Source organism: Dromiciops gliroides, chromosome 4 (assembly GCF_019393635.1).
Source record: "Dromiciops gliroides isolate mDroGli1 chromosome 4, mDroGli1.pri, whole genome shotgun sequence".
NCBI lineage: Eukaryota > Metazoa > Chordata > Mammalia > Microbiotheria > Microbiotheriidae > Dromiciops > Dromiciops gliroides.
In genome coordinates this window covers 221,370,836-221,377,170 of record NC_057864.1, presented here as the reverse complement: position 1 = coordinate 221,377,170, position 6,335 = coordinate 221,370,836, and the positions used below count along the sequence as shown (strand labels likewise).

General features: G+C 41.5%; 1 pseudogene; it reads right to left on the bottom strand.

Moving 5' to 3' along the window:
* Positions 1-4,647: 4,647 nt before the first annotated feature.
* Positions 4,648-5,415, bottom strand: LOC122754869 (annotated as a pseudogene).
* Positions 5,416-6,335: the final 920 nt, after the last annotated feature.

The window sequence follows — 6,335 nt, the reverse complement described above, 5'->3', positions numbered from 1 at the left end:
TTGTTTGTTTGGTTTTTTTGGGTTTTTTTGCGGGGCAATGGGGGTTAAGTGACTTGCCCAGGGTCACACAGCTAGTAAGTGTTAAGTGTCTGAGGCCAGCTTTGAACTCAGGTACTCCTGAATCCAGGGCTGGTGCTTTAACCACTGCGCCATCTAGCTGCCCCTATTTCTTTTGTTTTTGGTGCTGTTGTTTTTCTATTTTGAAGTTTTTCCTTATTGCTCTGGTTCTTCTCTTATAGCATGACTGTTGCAGAAATATGTTTAATGTTGTTTATATGTGTGTGTGTATATATATATAAAACCTATATTGGATTGCCTGCTGTCTGGGGGAGGGGAGGGAGGGAGAAAAATTTGAAATTGGAAATCTTATGTAAATAAATGCTGAAAGCTATCTCTACATGTAACTGGAAAATAATAAAATACTTTTATTTTTAAAAAATACTTTTTCCACAAAATTCTGCCGTCTTCTTGGCTATGGTCCTACATCTCTCTTCCTTTTTCCAGCTAAACTTCTAGAAAAAGGTATCAATTCTCAATGCCTCCCCTTCTTCTCATTTCACTTACTCCTTAGCCCTTTGAATCAAAATTTCAGCCATATCAATGAATTGAAACTGCTCTCTCTAAAGACACTAACAATCTCTTAAGTGCCCAATTTGATGGCATTTTTCAGTTCTCAATAGATCTGCTGCATTTAACAATATTGATCACCCTCTCCTCCTGCATACTATCTCCTCCTAGTTTTCATCCCTGCCTAGCCACTCCTCAGGCTCCTTTGCTGGCTCTCATTCAAATCACAACTCCTAATTCTGAATATTCCCCAAAACTTTATCCTGGTTCCTCTTCTCATCTTTATGCAGATGACATACAGATTTATATAACCAGCCCCTACCTCTCCCCTGAGCATCAATTCCACAACACCAATTGTCTGATGGACATTTCAAAAAGGATATTCCAAATTCAACTTGTCCAAAAAAAGTTATCTTTCCTCCTAAACTCACCCTTCTTCCAAATTCCCCAGTTTCTGTCAAAAGCACTACCATTCTACCAGTGTTGTCATTTCTCCTTCACCCAATGTATCCAGTTGCAAAAATTTTGCCATTTCAACCTCCACATCATTCATATGTGAAACCTCCCTATTCATCAAGCCAACATGTTAGGTTAGGCTCTCATCATCTCTCACCTCAATTATTACAACAGCCTCACAAATGATCTCCCTTCCTCAAGTATTCCATCCTACATCCTGCCAAAGTGATTTTCCTTAAGTAGATTTTACTCACTCAATAAACTCTAGAATCAAAAATAAATCCCTCTTTTTAGCCTTTAAAATCCTTCATAACTTACTCATCTCCAACCCATTTCCAGCCTTATTGTACATAACTTCTCTCAAATATTTAGTAATCCAATCAGACTGACCTGCTTTCTCTCTATTGCTCTATTTTCTCTATTTCTCTCTATTATTCATATAAAACATTCCATCTCCGTGTTTTTGCATTGATTGTTCCACATAACTGGAACTTTTTAACCTTCATTTCACAGAATTCCCTTTCATAGAGATAGAGATAGATATGTGATTATATATATGTGTGTGTGTGTGTGTGTGTGTGTATGTATGTGTATGTATATATATTTTTTCCTTATGGCAGTGTTATTATTACAGCTAGCTAACTTTGCTTTGTTAGTCCCGCTTTGCTTTGTTGTTTATGATAAATTGGCAGGTACTAATGAACATACATGTACACTTGAACTATATATATATACTATGTCCTGAATGTAACTTGGGCATATTGTCAGTCAGTCAATTAGTCAATCAATGAACATGTTTAAAGCACAACTATGTACAAACAAGCTATATATAGGATAAATAGTAAATAATTAACAGAAAAAAGGCACTAGAATTAAGAGGGGTTATGAAAGGCCTCCTGCAGAAGGTGAAATTTTAGTTGGGACTTAAAGGAAGCTAGGGCAACCAATAGATGGAGATAAGGAGAAAGCATTCCAGGACTGAATTATAGCCAGAGAAACTTCCTGGAGCCAAGAGATGGAGTGTCTTGTTCAAGGAACAGCAAGGAGAGCAGTGTAAAAGATTACGTGGCTTGGGTGGGAGGGGCAGAATATAAGGTTGGTGGCTCTCCATACTCAGAGAGGACCAAAATGACATCACTATGTTGGGGTCAAAGTACAGTGTGTCCAGCTGTGGCCAATCAGACTGATACAAGCTTGGAATGCTCCACCACAGGTGAGGATATGTCATGTGGACAAAAAGTCCACATGAACATTTGGAGTGGAGATGTCTCTATTTCATATTTCTTTTGAGCTACTATAATTCTGCTTTGCTCCTAGAGGATATAGCACCTTCTTTGATGAAGGCACATCATGCTGGATGGTCCTGTGCCAGTGTCTCCTATGTCTCACAATCCAAAGTTCTTCAGAGAGACCTTGAGAGTGTCTTTGTATCGCTTCTTCTGACCTCCAGGTAGCTCTTGCCTTGTGAAAATTCTACATAAAATAGTCTTTAAAGAACATTTGGCATTCAAACAACATGGGCAGTTCATCAGAGCTGCACTCTCTGCAGTAGAGTTTGAATGCTTGGCAGTTCAGCTGGAGAAAAGACCTCCGTGTCTGGTACCTCATCCTGCCAGGTGATCTTCGGAATCTTGCTAAGACAATTCAAATGGAAGTGATTCAGTTTCCAGGCATGGCAGTAGTAGACTGTCCAGGTTTCACAGGCATACAACAATGAGGTCAGCACAATGGCTCTGTGGACTTTCAGTTTGATAGGCAGTCTAATAATACCTCTTCTCTCCCACAGTTTCCTTTGGAGCCTCCCAAACACTAAGCTAGCTCTCATAATGTGTGTGTCAACCTCATCATCCATGTGTACATTCCTGGAAGCTAAGGGAAGTGAACTTATCTACAGCATTCAAAATTTCTCCATTGTTATAATCAATGGTTCTACACAAGGATGGAGAACTGCTGGCTGGTAGATAACCTCTGTTTTCCTTTTTTTTTTTTTCTTCCATAAAACCTAGGTCCTTTGATTTTATTTTTTTTTCTTTAAAAAACATTTTTACTTAAAGTTTTGAGTTCCAAATTCCATTCCTCCTTTCCTTCCTTCTCCTCCCCCCTCCCTGAGGCAGTAAACAATCATTATGTAATTATGTAAATTATGTAAAACAATTCCATATTACTCATTTTGTATAAAAATACTTGAATGAAACAAAGTAAAAATAGCATGCTTCAGTCTGTGTTCAATCATTATTAGTTTTTTCTTTGGAAGTGGATGCTTCATCATTAATCCTTGGGATTGTCTCGGATCATTGTATTGCAGAGAAAAGCTAAGTCATTCACAGTTCTTCATCAAACAATATTGATATCACTGTGCATAATATTCTCCTGGTTTTGCTCACTTCACTATACATCAGTTTATATGTCTTTCCAGGCCTTTCTGAAATCATTCTGCCTGGCATTTCTTATTGCACAATAATATTCCATTACAATCATTTACCACAGCTTGTTTAGCAATTCCCCAATTGATGGGCATTCCTTTGATTTTCAATTCTTTGCCACCACAAAAGGAGCTACTATAAATAATTTCGTACAAATATGTCTTTTTATCTTTTGGGGGATGTCTTTTGGATATAAACCTAGCAGTGGTATTGCTGGGTCAAAGTTGTATGCACAGTATTGTGTATGCACAAATAATTCCAAATTGCTCTCCAGAATGGCTAGATCCGTTCACAACTCCAGCAACATTGGATTGGCATCCCAGTTTCCCCACAGCCCCTCCAACAACCCACATTTTCCTTTTTTATTATGTTAGCCACACTGATAGTTTTTAGGTGGTACCTCAAAGTTGTTTCATTTTGCATTTCTTTGATCAATAATGATTTAGAGCATTTTTATATGACTATAGATAGCTTTGATTTCTTTGTTTGAAAACTTTCTGTTCATATCTTTTGACCATTTATCAATTGGGGAATGACTTGTATTTTTATAAATTTGACTCAGTTCTCTATATAGTTGAGAAATGATGCCTTTTTCAGAGACACTTGTTGCAAAATTTCTTTTCCAGTTTTCTGTTTTCTTTATAATTTTGGTTGCATTGTTTTTGTTTCTGTAAAAGCTTTTAAATTTTATATAATCAAGACTATCTTTTACATTTTGTAATGTTCTATACATCTTCTTTGGTCCTAAATTCTTTCCCTGACCATAAATCTGACTCATAAACTATTCCATGCTTTCCTAATTTGCTAATGGTATCACCCTTTATGTGTAAATCATGTATGTATTTTTTTTTTTGCCTAATAAACATTTATTGTACTGCATTGTGTGTGTGCCACAGGTTCATCTAGGAGTAGGGGATGTCGGTCAATGTGTTGGGTGTATGCGCACTGAGGCTGGGTCCTCACTTTCCCAGAAGCCTCTGAGGAGGACATGTGTGCTCCTGAGACCCCAGGCTCTGGCCAGGGAGGGTTGGGAGAGTCCTGTGGTTAGCTGGGATGGATGGCCTCACTAGGAAGCCTCTTTTCTCTGAGCTGCTCCGGGGAGCCTCTCCATCCGAGGAGGTTGGGGGGCAGCCAGCTTTCAGTGTAGAGGACCCGCTGGACAGCGCTGCCCACAGGCTGCTTCCTGGGTAAGAACGGGGCCTCAGCCTCTCCGGGATGCCTCGATCTCCTCCTATAGCTTGGCCTCCATCTTGAATGTGTCGTATTCTCTCATCATGTCAAACTCCAGCCGAGGCTGGCTCCACTTCTGGGTTTCCTTCATCTGCTCCTCGGTCAGGCACTGGTCGAACCTGATGCCTTTGATGTTGAACTTGGGGTGCTCCCAGCGCTTGGACCACGGCTTGGGCTACGGGGATGTCCTGGCCAGGGGCCGGGGCCACTGGCTTCATGTCCACGTCGAAGGTGCTGTACTCGGGAAGGGCGTCCCGCAGGTACATGAGGTTGTCATCCAGGCGCTTCTCCAGTTTGGCCACCTGGATTTCCTGGATCCGCCGGCTGTACAGGTCGAAGCAGATCTCGATGCCTTGGCCCTCTATGGTGTTTCGCAGCACGAAGGTGGTCCCGAGCCCCTTCCCCGAGCGCTGGGTACAGATGCCTAGAAAGCGTCTGGTTTTGCCCTTGGTGTAACAGTCCAAGGAGGTGACGGCGAGAATGCTCCCCATGTACAACTCGGGGATGGGCAGGACCTGGCGCCACTGCAGCATGTCTGGCGCTCCGCCCCGGGGAGGGATGAACTCGAGGTTCAGGAACCTGCGCTCGGGCACCGCCTCCTGTCTCTTGTCCACAATGACTGGCTTGGGGGGCGGCTGGAAGCTCTCGGGGCTAGAGAGGGAACGGCAGGCCGGACGCGGAGCACGGCCCCAAGGCGGAGGCGGAGGAGGGCAGACACCAAGCCCGTGGGTGCCGCCATGTTTCCCAGGTTGGGGGAAGATGAGCTCCGCCCATGTATGCATTTTGACTTTATTTTACCGTACAACATGCATGAGATGTTGGTCCATACCTACTTTCTACCACACTGTTTTCCAGTTTTCCCAGCAATTTTTGTCAAATGATGAGTTTTTTGTTCCAAAAGCTTGGATCTTTCAGCTGTTTTTGTGGAATGAGAATGTTTACCTTGGAGAAGATAAGTCTATGATCTGTGGAGCACTCTGAGCTACACATCACCTTCGTCGCTCACATACTGTCTATTCTCCTTACAATGATATAATCGAGTAAATGCCAATGTTTGTGGCAAAGGCGCATCCACAAAGTTTTACTGTGTTTAGGTAAATAGAAGACAGTATTGATGAGGAGAAGGTCATGAGCGCACAAGCCTTCAGTAGTAAGTAACCATTGCTGTTGCTTTTTCTGACTCCATTCCTCCCAAGGACTTCCTACCGTTTCTGATAGTCTGTGCCTATGATGGCATTAAAGTCACACAGAATTACATGCTTATCCTATTTCAGTACATTGATGATGAAGGCCTCCTGGTTTTCATAAAATTTTTCTTTCACCTCATCAGGCTTCATCATGGTGGGAGCATATGCACTGAGATATGTAATGTAATGTAAAGTAGTCAATACTTCATTTCTAACATAGAGGAGCAACACGTTCAGCAGTGAACTTGGTCGGGCAAATGTTTTGTAGCAACCACTTTAAGTTTGAACCTACTCTCCCCAGGGACCAAGGTGGTAGAATAATAAGTGTACCCTTTGTGCTGGGGGAAATGGTCTGTACTTCTGTTCTTACTATATTTGCCCAGTATTTTTTTAAAAAGCTAATTTAATAATTAATTGTAAAAGCTAAATTATGCAAATTGGCTAAGTTGATAATGGGAATGAAAAAATCACT